Genomic DNA, 14210 nt, shown 5'->3' with positions numbered 1-14210 from the left:
ATATCTAGGGACATGAACTTGGAGCTTACTAGAATTCCCTCTCTTGATGAAGTTTGCAATGCGGTCTTCTCTTTTGAAAGTAACAAGGTCCCCGACCCTGATTGTTTCCCTCTTTTGTTCTTTCAGAATTTTTGGCAGATTATTTATACTGATGTGGTCATTGCGGCTCAAGAATTTTTTGGATCCTTCTCTCTACTAAAGGAAGTGAATACCACCTTCCTAGTCCTCATCCCTAAGGAACCTAACACCTTCTCTTTTGAGGATTTTAGACCTATTAGCCTTTGTAATTCTCTTTATTAAATCTTCACCAAGATTTTGATGCTTAGGCTTAAGATTTTCATCCCCTCTTTAATTTATAAATATCAAAATGGGTTTGTCCCTAGGCGATAGATCCTGGAGCATGTTATTGTGGTGCATGATAATATCCACTCCCTTTCTATCAATAAAAAACCTAGTCTTTTGTTCTGAAATTGGACCTGCTGAAAGCTTTTGATAGTCAATTGGAGATTTCTCCTTCGAATCCTTAAGGATTTTGGATTCGGAGATAACTTCATCCAGATCATTGAGCAATGTGTTTCCACCCCAAAAATTTTTGTGTTCATTAATGGATTTGCCTCTAGTTTCTTCTCCGTGTCTAAGGGCATAAGGCAAGGGGATCCTCTATCTCCTTTCTTTTTCATTTTGATGAGTGAAGCTCTTAATAAAATTATTCAGAGGGAAGTCAGAAATGGCAATATTATGGGCTTATGACCCTCCTCTTAGGCCTCCACATGCTCTCACCAATAATTAATCGATGATACTCTATTGATGGGGGAAATCTTGGTTAAAGAAGATAAGAATTTAAAAAAGACTATGAATATCTATGAACATGGTTTGGGGCAAAAACTTTGCCTAGATAAAAGCTCCATTTTCTTCTTTAACACCCCTGAACATAGGAAAATGAAGATTGCCTCGATTATTGGCTATAAAGTTGGATCTTTGCCTGACTCCTATTTAGGTCTTCCTCTCTACCAGGGTCTAGTTCGAGACTCCTTTTGGGCAAATCTTATAGACAAATTCTAGAACAAGTTGGCTGGGTGGAAAGGCACTTTGTTAAGCCAAGCTGGTAAACTCCAGTTGCTCAAAGCCCCACTTCAGAGCCTCCCAGTTTATGGTATGAGCTTATTCAAAATCCTAACCAAAATTACTGATAAACTGGAAAGAATTCAAAAAGAAAATTGTCAACTCGAACTGAATCTAAGAATAGATTACATCTTGTGGCTTGGAATTAGGTTTTCCTTCCCAAATCCATGGGGGGAATGGACATTTGGAATCTGACATAATTCAATAAAGCCCTGATGGCCAAGCAACTATAGAGATGTCTTAAAGAGAATAATAAATAAATTTACATATTCAAACATAAATACCACATTCTGGATATCCAAAACACTCTAGAAAATTATGATCTTCCCAATGCTATTTTTTGATTTATGGAGACATTTCTTTGGTTCCTCCAAAGTTATCTTCCATGGTTGCATATTGATGCTAGAGAATGGTACCAAAATTAGATTTTGGGATGATTGGTAGACTGGTGATGGTCCCCTATTGGACTCTATTTGGGCTCTTCCCTTCAAAGAATTATGTCTCAAAAACATTGGTGTCTAGGTGACTGATTATTTTAGAGATGGAGTCTGCTTGGACCTCAACTCTTTGGATAATGCTCTATTACCTATGCAACCCTGGTTGAGTTGTATTCACATCCCCTGTTCTAAAGGGGAGGATGAAGGGTTTTGGAATTTCTCCTCTTTTGGGAAGTTCAAGGCTGTTGATGCTTATAAGTTCATCTCCAAAAGCTTCTCCCCCCTCTTTTGGGGTCGTATCTGGAACAAGCACTTAATTCCTAAAATTAACATTTTTTTTCTGCCTGCTTATGCAAGGTAAGATATCTACCATTGACAATCTTTGCAGAAGAGGTATTCCTCTTACCAATAGATGTTTTCTTTGTAAAGAGGTAGAGGAAAATGTTGGCCATTTGTTGCTTCATTGCGCCTTTGCCAAGGATATCTGGAATCACTTCCTTAACATCTAGAACATTCATTGGGTCTTCCCTAATACTATCCATAGAATGTGGTTTTAATAGAAATGGCCCTCTGATAATCAAGCTTTGGGAGTTCTCTAGAATTTATCTCTTCTGCATATTACCTAAGGCACCTGGAAAGAAATAAACAACAGACTCTTTAGGAATTTGGAAACTCCCACATTTGTTGTGGCTACTAAAATTTGCATTGCTACCAAGGAGATTTTTTTGCACTTCTGCCCCAACAGAAAGTATGACCATCCCTCCCTACTCTTCAGGAGGATTGGGATACTATCAATCAGTCACAAATTGACTGGAATATTGCCATTCAAGTGTAGAAAACCAAGCAATGCAGACAAAATGTTCTTTGTCATCATCCCCCTATGGGTTGGATCAAAATCAATATGGATGGGGTGGCTAAAGGGAATCCTAGGCGGGCCGAGTGTGGTGGAGTGGCTAGGAATCATTCAGGTCTACTAGTTTCTGCGATGGCGCTCCCTTTGGGTACCTAGTCTAACCACTATGTGGAGGCCAGTGATGCCCACATTGGATTACGCATGGCTAAAAAATAAGGCTTTAGAAAAGTCTGGTTGGAGTCTCACTCGCTAAACATTTCCAACTATATAAGTGGACCCATGGATCCTACCTAGACAACAACTAATATGATCAAGGATTACTGAGATATAATAAATGAGTTGGCAGATTTTAAAATCTCATAGTATACCCGGTAGGCAACAAAGTGGTGGATCTACTAGCCAATTTGGTGGTGGGATACTTGGCGACTAAATGGTGGAGTAGTAGGGATTCATTCTGCAAAAATCTATGCGAGCTGGCCCATGATGATTATGCCCACCTACGATAATCAATGATATTTCATCATGATTTGATAGAGCTGATGGGGAACAACTCTTTTTGGTTTTCCCTAACCGAAGATTTAGAAACTTCCCTAGTGCTAGGGTTTTCTATCTTATTGTGTGGCCCATTTTTTGCTACTCTATGGAGACTTTTCTGGTGTGCCCATTTCCTGTGACTATTCAGAGCCTTTTCGAGTGTGGCCCATTTTCTTCTATTCGGTGACCAGGAGCATAATGGGTGGGGACAAGAATATGCAATGTTAGGAACCAAAAGGACAACTAAGAGGGGGGGAGGGTTGAATCAGTTGTCAAAGAATTTCAACCCAATTATAACTTAATTAAACTTGATACTTGATACCAGTAAACCAAACTTAATCTTGGTTAGCAGATTAATAGTTAGTATCAATACTGGTGAAACTTAATGCATGAAATAGAAAGAGAAATAACATCCACAACACATAACACAAATATTTTGACATGGAAACCTGGTAAGGGGAAAAACCACGGTGGGAAACCTTACCCAGAATCACATGATACTAGTGCAGATATTATGTGTATACAAATGGGTTCTGCACATGCAAGAAGGCCAACTTCCTAGAGCACACTACTCAAATGGGAGTCACAATGACTATAGTAGGATGGTTAAATCCTAGAATAATGTACTACTCAAAATAGCATCTCCAATGCTGGATTCAGTACAAGTTAAGCTTTGAGAAACACCTTCAAAAACCTTCCTTGAACCTTCTCTATGGTCTATTTGTATGATCCTCAATATTTGCACATACCATGTTACAATACCATAATCTTACATATCATATCACCTATCTCATCAATTGAGATCTTACATATATACAAAACCTAAGACCAAATCTGTAGGTTGGCTCACTAAGAATATTACAATAAAATCAATTACAAATAATTCTTGATGCGATGCATCATGTCAGCTTAATATATTTACAACAATATCCAAACAATATATCATCTCCATAATGTGTCGTGCTGATATGGAATAGATAATGTATACCGGTCCATAACCTAGACCAATCTTCCGGTAACAGCAAATATGTCAATCTAATTAGACCAATAACCAAAACACCAAAACCAAGTATCCAAACCATGTCTTCAACATAATCAAGTGATCTCTAGGTGATAACAAGTCATCATTAGTGTCGGTGAAACATATAACCTGCCAGTGGACAATATACTGGTGACTGTGCATAAGTCATTGAACTTGCTGGTCAACACAATGTGTCAGTTCAATAGTAAACCAATATAACCATAGTGCCAAATCAACAATGTAGATCTCCAGAAGGATGAGTGTTGACATCAATGACAAAACTAATGCAACACACCCATAATACCAACATGCAAGAACTGTCTACTTGTGAGAAATGGAAGAAAAACAAGGACATGTGGCAGGAAGTCATTGATGGGGGAATCATCCCCTTCCTCGATCAACTTCATGGCCCTTTTCTTCTGCTCACAGAGGCCTTTATCAATGGGTGGAAAAAAGGGATCCTGAGGGCTAATGGAGCCGAGTATCAGATTGATGAAACCTTCATGGTGATGGTCACTAGTCTATCGACGAATGCTAGAAGATTTAATAGGGATAGGAAAACTGGGGAGGAGTACTTGACGATTTTCTTTAACAAAGACAAGGAGTTCTCTAGAGTCGCCAAGATGGATGATGGTGGCTACAATAGGAAAGATCTTATGGCTCTGTGGACTGACATGGCTAAGTTCATCATGAGGTATATTACGCTCGATGGCAGATATGCTAACATCTTTTCCTATCATTTTACCATTTTGAATCATTTTAGGCATTGTAAAATCATTTATGTTCCTTTCTATCTAGCCTCCTCTTTAAAAAATAGCCAGGAAAAACATTTGGAAAATCCAAACAACCTTGTTCTCCATGAAGGTCTTATTGTTCTCAACATGGAGTACGCTAAGTCCCTTGAAGTTGTGCCATCTCTAACTAAGATTGGCCAAAAGACTAATATTGAGGATGTCTCTAACTCGAATATGGAATTGGAGGATAGTGGGGGTGCCATTCCTCTTGATGACCCTGATTATAAACCTATGGAATAAGGGGAGATGATGGTCACCCCTGGGATGTTTAGTAGTAAGAATCCTTCTAGATGGGCGGCCACCAAATACAAAACCACCAGCAAACTGATTTTTAAGGATGAGCCCCTCTCTAAAAAGAAAAAGATGGCAACTAAGGACTATGGTCTGAACAATTTGGATCAGGAAATAAAATTGGACATCCCTATCAATTTTGTGAAAGAAAAATAGGGGATTATGGCCAAAGATGAGAATAGTTGGATATAGAGGACTGTAATCTAATGAACCTGGTTATGGAAGCTACTAGAAGCCAAGAAAGCTGCTGGAAGTTGGTGGAGTGAGAAATTGATACCCTCAACGTGGGCATTAAAGAGATTATTGATATCTTCACTACTTCCCCTGAACCCAGCGAATTTGAGAAACTCATGATTATGACCCAAAATCTCTCCCAAAACATCAAGGTGATGAAATTAAATCATGAATAAAGAATTGAATAGTTGAAACAATCTTTGACAAAGATAAAGAAAAACCTCAAGGACCTAGTTGAGATAAGCAAAGAAGCCATGAACAACAGTATAGAGGGGCTTGAAATGTTCAATGCCATGGTTAAAGATCTTGGAGGGGAAGATATGGCTACTGGAGACAATAAAACCACTAGTCCTAGTTCTAGAACCAGAAGTAGGAGCAACAACAAGGGTACCTTCAAATTTATTATGAGGAGCTGGAGGAAATCAACAAGATTTCCATCTAAAAGAACAAGGATTTGGTGTACTCTCTTAATTGAGGGATTTTGTTTTGTTTTGTCTTGTTTGTCTGCGTCTCTTTTGCTTTCGTGACTGTTCGGTGGTGTTCCAATATTTTGATGTTGGTTCATGTATGTTTGGTTGATGGTCGGTTTATGTAAAACTTTTGGTTTCGGGTCCATGTAAAACACATTTATCTTTATCAAAAAAACTACCCCTGCCCAAAATGGAAACAATGCTACAAAAGCTCATAAGTTGTGAGTTGTTATCTATGATGGATGGATTCTCTAGCTGCAACCAAGTGAAGGTAAAAGAATCAGAATAATACAAGACTTCCTTCACTACACCATGGGGAACTTATGTCTATGTCAGAATGCCTTTTGGACTGACTAATGCTGGAGAAACATTTTAGAGAGCTATGGATGTATCCTTTTCAGATATTTTAGACACAATTATGGTTGTCTATCAAGATGATTTTACAACATTCTCCAAAAGGGCAGAGGAGCATTTCTTGCACTTAGGAAAGGTATTTGTCTAGGCATTAGAGTATGGGATCTCTCTTAATATTAAGAAATGTCATTTTTCTATAACTGAAGGTAAACTATTAGGACATATTGTGTCCAAAGATGGGGTAAAGATAGATCCTCAAAGAGTGGGTTCCATTGATAGAATACCTCTCCCTAGAACTATAAAAGCCATCCAATCTTTCTTTGGCAAGATAAACTTTGTCTGTAGGTTTATCCCTAACTTTGTTGAGATAGTAAAACCGATTTCTAGGATGCTAAAGAAAGGAGCTATAGTAAGCTAGACAAATGAAGCTTTGGAAGCCTTTGTAGCCATCAAGAGAGGCATTAAGTAGGATCCTGTTTTAAAGGCACCGGATTTTAGCAAATCTCTCTAGGTTTTTTCCTTTGCTTCATTTCACACTGTGCTTGTTGTTATGTTACAAATGAATAGTGAGGGGTATTAATAACCTATTCCTTTCCAAAGAAAATCCCTTCAGGTAGCCAAACTCAAATATGACATTGTGGAAAAGCAAGCATATGTTTTACTCAAGACTATAAAAAATTTGAGGCCTTACCTTATAGGTCCCCAAGTAATAGCTTATGTACATAATGCTATAGTAAAGGAAATCTCTATCCAGTCAAAGACAATATGTATAAGCTACAGGTGGATCAACAAGGTCAAAGAGTTAAATGCTAACATCCAAATCACTGAGTTGGTTTGAGGAATGGGCTTGGCAAAGCTTATGGCTGAAGAGAACCTAGAAGATGCCTAGATAAATGTTCTATATGATTCAAAAGGTATCATTTGCAGCCTACAAAGAACCCCATGGCATGCTAATATTATTCCTTTTCTTATAGACTCCATATATTTAGAAGGTTTCATAGAAAGCCAAAAAAGAACCTTACAACTGAGATCACAGAGGTATGTGTTTACTACTAGAGACCTATATTATAGAGACAAAGATGGTTTTCTATGATTTTGTCTAGATGAATAGTAGGCAATACTTATGCTAAGAGAAATGCATGATGAGGTGTGTGGAGGATATTTAACATAAAATACCATAGCTCACAAGGTATTAAGGGTAGGTTATTTTTGGCCATCTTTATTCAAGGATGCACACTCCTTTGTAAGAATGTGTGAGCCTTGCCAGAGGCTCTCGGGTAGGCTTAAATATGTTGGAGCACTACCTCTTAGGCCTATTCAAGTAGAATCCCCTTTTCATCAATGGGGTATTGATTTTATTGGGGAGATCACTAAGAGGTCTAGTGGTGGGCATAAATGGATATAGGTTGCTATAGATTATTTCACTAAGTGGGTAGAAGCTATCCCCACAAGACAAGCAACCAGTAAAGTGGTTATTGATTTCTTGCTAAACAATGTTGTGACCAGATTTGGAGTTCCAGTAAGACACATCGTGGACAATGTCATGTGCTTAAAATATTAGTTCACAAAAAATTGTAAATCATATGGGATAAGCATCTCATATGTATCTCCATACCATCCAAAAGGAAATGGGCATGCTGAGTCCAACGACAAGAATATCATGACAATAATCAAGAGAAGACTTGGGAAAACAAAGAGAGTTTTGGATTCTACGTAAAAAATGGCAATATGGGCAAATAGGATCAATGTTAAGAAGACTATAGGAAAATCTCCTTTTGAGCTAGTGTATGGATCTAAAGAAAGGATATCAATAAACAATCTACTACCTGTGTACAAGTTCATACATGAAAATAACTTGAAAATGTTAGATCCGCTAGAAGAAAGAATGGAGACACTTGTGGAATTCGATGAAAGTATAGAAGATGCTCATAGGAAGAACCTGAAGTTGCAACAAAAAAGTAAGTACCTATTTGAAAAAAAGGCATCAGAAAGAAAATTTGAAATTAATGATTTGGTACTGCTTTGGAATGCTAGAGCCCAAGATAAAGATAAGCATGGTAAATTTGAAGCCTTGTGGTTGGGGCCCTTTATTATTGCAGAGAAGAATGGTGATGATTTATACTTCCTCACTAACATGAATAGTGAAATGCGAGAACTACTAGTGCATTGACAGTTCCTTAAGCATTTCTTTTATTGATCTTTATCATGCATAATAGGTTTAGGGTTTTTGTATAGGTTAGATTAGGGTTTCATAAATATTCCTATTTTTTTATTATTCTTCTATCCTAGATATCTGAATTCTTGCTTTAACCTGGGTGGTCAAATGTCCCCTAGCTAGAGCCACTGTTGGAGGATTTTAAAGTTGACTTCACTTGTTCCCTCCTTATGTGTTGTAGCAATAGGTTTACAATTTTTACAAGGGGGGTTTTGTGTCTTTCAAGGTTTTCCCTTTGTTTCCTTGGGAAAAGTTATGTTTTCTTGTTGACTTGTATCTGTCGGTGACCTAGATTTACATCTTCATTAGAAGGGTCCTTTGTTGTTCACTCACCGACAACGCGCACTAGGAGTCACCACTTGAGGCCATTGCTTAGATTTTCATTATATGCCTAAGCACTGAGATATCCCCATAGTTTTGGCTTTTATAAAATTCTTAGGAACCCTCACGTGAACGATCACTTTACCCTTGGCTATTCTCCATGTGCTAAAATGATCCATCTAAGTGCCCATTTTAGTTTCATAGTTGTGTGGGATAAGCGTGCCAAAGGAAACATAGAGAAATGTTATCCTGTAGGGTTTTCAGTGAGAGGTCTCGACCCAAGGGATAAGGAATTTACTAAGCTTAAAGAAAAAGACTTATCTTGTGACACCTTTGATGTTGTGATTAAGGCCCACAAGATAAGGAGGAGGCAGAGGTAACAAAGGGATCCTTATCCTACAGTCATTTCATAATAACAAAAGGCTCACTCGAGATAAGGAATATTCTCAAGTGTGGTAGCAATTTTCCCTATGTTGTGTGATCATGTGGGATAACAAAAGATGAGAAGCAGAGAGGAAAGTCTTATCCTACAGTGATTTTTGAATGCCCTGATGGGCCCGCGGGACAAGAAATAACTCAGAGCTATAAGGAAAATCTATCCCATAATGATCATAGATTGACACAAAGATGGTGCAAGATAAGAAGTAATGAGGGATTGCAAAGAACCTTATCTCGCAAGGGATTTCTTTTACTCAGTGATGGTCATGATATAAGGATTACAAGGCGAGATTGATAGGATCTCTTATCCTACATGTTCCCATAGGGATAAGAGATGGATTGTGGGATAAGAGAGGAAAATCTTAAGAGACTTATCCTGCATGAAGAGAGCTACAAAGAGAAACACCTTCAAGTGGGAAATAACAAGGAGTTATGAGAAATGCATGATAAGAGGATGCTTAGAGGACATACAAAGGCCTTAACTTGCAAGAAGAGACAATGTTGATAAATGTGCTGCGGGATAAGGATAAAAGGGTACCGATAAAGAAAAGGTGGCATGGCCTTAGCCTGCAAGGATAAGAGGAATGATTCTGGGTGCCGAGGGATAAAAAGAAAAGGTAATTACATGGAAACATTATCCCACGAGGATTGTCAAGATAGAAAAGATGGTGCGGGACAAGGAAATAAAGAGAAATCTAAGGAAGGCTTATCTTGTGGAGATGGTGAAAGGCAGAAAATCATAAAAGAAGTTCAAACGACATAAATTTTGAAAATTATGAGGTGGCCAGGAGAGTCTAATAATTGCCATGTCATCATTCAAAGGTTGTGAAAGGTAATCTCAACCGTCTATTTGTTGATAAATGAATGAAATACAAATTTGGCACCAACAACTAGCTATATCCAATACAAATGAATTAATGATGTAGCCATATAAGAAAAAATCATCGATTTTCTCCCATACCTTGCATCCAAAGTAGAATTTAGAAGAGCGAGAAGAAGAGAGATTTTTAGCGAATCAACATGCCCTCTAGCAAATTCATGCCAGCAAAGAAGACCAGTAAGCTAATTATTTCACTATCCTTGTGCATTTGCTAGGCTATTGTAGTTGTGAATACATAGAGATTTTGTGTGTGCCCTAGAGTTTGTAGGGTTTACATTTGTGCTTAATTTTCTAGGCTCTCCTTCATTTTTAAAATTTAAAAAGGCCTCACTTGTGAAAGACTTAGCTACTCCCATTGCTGAGAATAGCCCTAAAGTTGGCACCATCTCTGCAATGTGAGATATTACCCATGTCATTCCACTTGATGTAATTGTGCCCGTGCAAGTAATTTCAAACATTCCAGCTACTGAGCCAAGCCCTCAAATTGCCTTGCAAATTCCTGAGGAGGCCGAAGCAATATCCCCTCCCAAGGAAAAGGTTGCGAAGAGAAAGCGAAAGATATTTCAAAAGACTATCATTGTTGTTTCTGCCAGTTAGTCTTCAGATGAGCCTGACCCTCCTCCTAAAGCTAGGAAACCAATTCAAAAGAGGAGGAAAGGCTACCAAAAGGCCTTTGTTGATGCACCTACCACTAAATTTCCTCATCTTGCAAAAAGTGCCCCTGCTACTGAAAACCCTCCCACTGAGGAAACTTAAATTCCTCAGGATCAAACCCTGCAAAAAGAGAGCCCTGTTGAGCAAGTTAAGAAAACTGCTCCTACAAAAGGGCCAGCTCCCAAGAGACCTAGAAAGGCATCTAAAGGAGACTCATCAACTTAGGCAGAGCAAGTAGAAATAGTACCTATTACCCCTTTGGCTACTGATATGGCTGTAGAAGAATTGCAACTTGAAATTGAAAAGAAATAAGAGGAGCCTACAAAGAGGTCAACTAGGAAAACAAGAAGCCTTCATGAGGACTTGTTATTGTTGTTTGAAGGATTCTCCATAAATGACACCATCAAAATTGCCTTCAATGATAAAGAGGCGGAATGTAGGGATGCATTTACAAAGGAGAGAGGGTGGGATGTATTTTATTCCTTTTATGGAAATAGAGACAAACCTATCCCAATGTCAAACCCTTAGATGCTGAACTTGGGGAAGTTAGTAGTGAAATTTTTTTTTGTAGAGACAATGTTAATAAGAGATATAGCTGTTACTTATGACTCCCCAAGAAGGACTATAAGATCTGAAGAAGGCTATGTCCTATTCAACATTTTGCAAAGGGATATGTAAATGAGGGAATTTGACACCCTGGGAGTGATGAGTCCTCAGAGAGTGAATGGTCCTTTTGATACCTCTATGAACAAGTGCAAGGTTGGTCTAGGGGATAAAAGTAACAGAGTTAAATAGAACCAAAATCTAAGGCTCTTGGATGACTCTATCAAGCCTCTGTCCAAAGGATGAATGCATGAGTCTCGAACGCTAGCATGATGCACTTTCATCCTGTATAAATGAGGTAAAAAGTTCATATAGAAAGTTCCAAGTGTGATTATAATGCAATAAAACACCTAAAGTAATGAAGCTAAACTAGTAAATGCAATATACCAAATAACCAAGATAAAATGGTTGGAGAAAGGGAAGAGAATAGACAAACAATGGGTCCACACTATGAAGCCTCTAGCTAGATGAATCTTCTCTAATGCAACCTGCATAGAAACAAGAAGGAAAATGTTGGGGGTTGTGTTATGGATTCTACCTAAGTCAAACACCTGTTTTGGTGTTTCCACCTCCCCGAACAACCCAAAAAGCCATGGGAAAGGAAGATAATGAGGAAGCTAATAAAGAAGAATGCAAAGATAAATACAAAGAAAATTCTATGCTATTTGGTAATTGAAAAATAAATGAGATATTAGAAATGCAAGATATATCTAGTTAGATTACTCCCCTAGTGCTTGGAAAGTATTTGTATATTTGGTAAACTTGGTGGCTTGATGGTGCTGCAACAATGGTGGTGGTGTCTCCAAGAGCTTCAATTCCCAAGAGCTAGTCTTCAGTCTACCAAAAGATCCTCTAGAAATGTCCCAAAACCAAGGATATTAGAAATGCAAGATATCTAGTTAGATTACTCGCCTAGTGCTTGGAAAGTATTGGTATGTTTGGTAAACTTGGTGGCTCGACGATGATGCAATAATGGCAGTTGTCTTTCCAAGAGCCACTCTTCAGTCAACCAAAAGATCCTCTATAAATATCCCAAAACCAAGGATGTAGGCTAAGGGATGAGTTTGAATGTCGGTGGCTATGCAGGGAGGCGTTACAATTCCTTCCTGGCATGGGTCGTAATGTCCCAGTAGCCAACCATTGGCTGGCAGGTTAGTGAGATGGTAGTGCATCACGTTTACGTCCACAAATCTGTCAAATTGACAGAGTTGGTAACGCCTTCGAGGAAGCTAACACGAACTTCTTCGGCTGACAAAAAGACAAGTTGGAAAACCTATCCTCCTATTGAAATCGAAGAACATTGAAAGGGGGAGTGAATCAGTGTTCTACTGGTATGATTAATTTTAACTTTACTAGCACAACAACTTAGCAAGCGGTATACATAAAAGCAAATAACAACAACTAATAATGCAACCACAAAGAAAAACACCATAACACCACATATTTATATGTGGAAAACCTCAAAAAGGAAAAACCACGATGGGATTGGTGACCCACAATATCTATCCCCTGATCAAATGATTAAATATTACATATAAGGGGCATGCACATGCAGGAAGGCACACTACCTAGAGCACACTGCGCATCTCAAAAGGAGCCTCACTGACTACAAAAATATTTGGACTATAGTCTAGAAAGAAGATTGAACTACAAGAATAGCATCTCCTATGCCTGACTACAGTTTTGGTTGATCTTAATGCTAGAGGTCTTAAGCCTCTTACACAAACCCAATTCGATCACCTATGATCAACCAGAACCTCTGCATATGATTACAACTTTATTCGCACACAGATAATCACATAACCATGACCATCCAATGATCTCTAAAGAGATCCTACATCTTATTTATACAAACCCTTGACCTAAACAATTAGGTCGGACGCCTACAGGACAATACAATAAATCAGTTATATAAACCCACAAACCAATGACAACCCAAGTCGGCCTAAGACTAAAACAACATTAACCAAATAATAAATCCAACTGGTAATGTATTGGGAGCATTCACCAACACATTACTCAAACCAGTCTATAACCTAACATAATGACACCAGACCTAAAATAGGTCACCATAATCCAAATGCAACACCATCGATCAACTGGAACATGAATGTGATAACCATCAACATCTGAAAAAACCTTCTAGAAGTCACACCAACACCACTTATCAAATCCATCAAAATATTTTCAATAAATCTCTGCTGGTAAAACCCTTACCGGTAACCAAAAGACTTACTAGAACATATGATAGCTTCTAGATAATCAAATCTCGAACCAACTAAATGTGACATGAATTTGAACCACATGAATGAACAAACTAAACCAATTCCACAAATCAAATCATACCAGAGACCAATCTCCTGATCATCATCATAATCCAACCACTATATCATAACCAAGGACGACAACCAAAGAAGATAGTGTTGACATCAATGCAACACATAATCAATTCCTGCATATTTCCAACAATCTTCCCCTTTGGCATTGATGACAACACTAGATGTGAAAAACATCCAATTGCCAAGAAATGCCAACTAGGTCTCCCTCAATGGAATACATCCAACAGTCTCTCACAAATGATATATAAATGAATTTCTGAACCAATTAACCAAACCATAGACCTGAACCAAACTCCCCCTTTGACTGATATCTTTGTTTAGCTCTATTTTTCACATGTATACCTCTCCCCCTTTGACATCAATTCCATAAATCTTACATAAATATCAAAGAAAAACCATAGATGCTCTGAACCACACAGCTGATTACTCCCCTTGAGTAGTAGCAACATCTCATGAATCCAAAATGAATAATAGTCTATACCAAAGGGAAGAGACCCCCAATCTTTCTCTAAAGTACTCAAATGATTCCCTAGGCAAAGGTTTAGTGAAGATATCTAGGTAAAACAACAAAATTGTGTCACGTTTCAGGCTAATTTATCCGCACAAGTGAATTTAAGTAATTCTAACTAAAAATTAAGTTTAGTCAAACA

The sequence above is a fragment of the Cryptomeria japonica genome, chromosome 7 (genome assembly GCF_030272615.1).
Source record: "Cryptomeria japonica chromosome 7, Sugi_1.0, whole genome shotgun sequence".
In the NCBI taxonomy this organism is placed as follows: Eukaryota; Viridiplantae; Streptophyta; class Pinopsida; order Cupressales; family Cupressaceae; genus Cryptomeria; species Cryptomeria japonica.
Note: the sequence above shows the minus strand (reverse complement) of the source record.